Here is a 2,214-nt window from a genome sequence, read left to right on the forward strand (position 1 = left end):
CAAATCTGTAAGTGAACTCACTACCCTCCTCTAACATGGGACATGACTCCCAGGGGTGTACGTCTCCCTGGTAACATGAGACATGACTCCAGGGAATAAGCCTGGCCCTGGTGTTAAGGGAGTGTGAAAGCCTTCTTGACCAAAACGAGATTAGATAAATAAAACAAAATACAGTTTCAGAGGCTGAGAGATTTCAAGTAGAGCCGAGAAGTCATTCTGGAGGCTCTTCTTTTGCAGTATATAGATACCCCTTTCAGTTTTTCTGTAGTGGAGTAGCTAGAGGGAAATACCTGAAACTGTAACTGTAATCCAACAGTCTTGATTCTTGAAGATGACTGAATAACTATAGAGCTTTTAAGATGTGACCATGTGATTGTAGATCTTTGGGACTAACACTCACTTTATCCAGTGTATGGACAGATGAGTAAGAAAAAAAATAAAACATAAAAAAATAATGGTGGGGGAGGGGGGTATGGGATGTTTTGAGTGGTTTTTGTTTTTACTTTTATTTTTACTTTTATTCTTATTTTTATTTTTTTGGAGTAATGAAAATGCTGAAAAATCGATTGTGATGATGAATGCATAGCTATGATTAACTATAAACTATTGCTTTTATAATTTGGATAATTATGTGGTATGTGAATATATAATATGTATCAATAAAATTACATTTAAATAAAGAATTCAGCTTTTGGCATAGATGAAATACACATATGACAACTTTCTGTTTCCTGAAACAAATTTAAAAATGCAAACAAAATATAGCTTTAATGGACCAGTTATCGATAAATGCAATACAATCAGTTCTAGGAGAGAAAACAAATTAAGTGATCCCCAGGATTACTGCAGCTTGTTGTTTGGGGAGAATTTGAAGGATGAAATATGGGAAAGGTAGCCCATGTGGAACATGTCTTGAGGTAAGGAGACAGAATTTTAAGTCCAGAGAGTCCAGAATGGCTAGAGTTCACAGGAGGAATATCACAGAGGAAAGAGTTCTGCAGATACACACAGGTTCACCTTTGAAAGCTCAGCTAAGTATTGATTAATGCCTGAATGTGAGGAAACTACCTGAGACTAGAGGATGATCCACCCAAAAAGAGCAGAATAAATAATCACTAAAACTCAAATAAGACTGGCAATAGTTTTTATTTCCACCAGTCAGAATGGAAAGTCTCCTAATTAATGGAATATTGGGAGGTTTAAATTTTAAATGTATTGTGTTGAAACTGGAGTAAATTAGACCTGGAATAGAGGCTACTTGGTCCCATCCATTAAGGTTAGAAGCAATTTTGAAAGAATAAAACTGTTTCTAAGTAATTTAAATACATATCAGGAGAAAACAAATTAAGAGTTACACAAATATTCAGCACTCAAAACTAAAATTCATGAAGTCTGGCAACCAATTAAAAATTGCAGGCATGCAAAGACTAAAGATTTGACCCATTTGTTTTAGTTTTCTTGGCAGCTCCAATAAATATCAATAGTTTGGCTTAAACATTGAGAATTTATCAGTTCATGGTTTTAAGGATAAAGTCCGAATTGAAGTGTCATAAAAGCAACAGTTCCTTCTTCCAAAAGCCTGGCATTCTGAGGCTGACTACAAGTGATCCTTGGTTCTGATCTATGGTGTCGCATGGCAGTGACATGGTGTTCTGCTTTGGCCTCTTCCTTCTCTTCTGGTTCCATTGCTCTACAACTTTGGTTTCCTGTGGCTTTATCTCTATTTGTTTGAATAACATTCTGCTTATTAAGGACTCCATTAATAGGATGAAGGCCTATTGGGCCATACCTTAACTGAAAACCTCATCAAAAGATCCTACTTACAATGGGTTCACATCCACAGGATGGATTAAGTTTAAGAACATGTTCTTCTGCGGTACATAGCTCCAAACCACCAAACTCATAATGAGAACAAAAATCAATTATTGGCAAGTGACCCAAATTTGACCCATAGGAGAAAATGTCTGGATAGGAATAGCAAAAACAGTTGCTATAGCCATAATTATATTCCATATTTACATGAGGGAAACATTCAGAAAGTAAAGATAAGGATGATACAATAAATCATAATAAATACAAACTTTTATAAATGAAAACTACACTGTCTGAGATTTTTTAAAAATGGACTAGGTGGGAGTAACAGCAGAAAAAAATAGATGCTTCAGAAAATATTATATTAAGTATGAATACTCTAAATACCCTAATTAATAGGTA

Source organism: Tamandua tetradactyla, chromosome 1 (genome assembly GCF_023851605.1).
Source record: "Tamandua tetradactyla isolate mTamTet1 chromosome 1, mTamTet1.pri, whole genome shotgun sequence".
Taxonomy (NCBI): domain Eukaryota; kingdom Metazoa; phylum Chordata; class Mammalia; order Pilosa; family Myrmecophagidae; genus Tamandua; species Tamandua tetradactyla.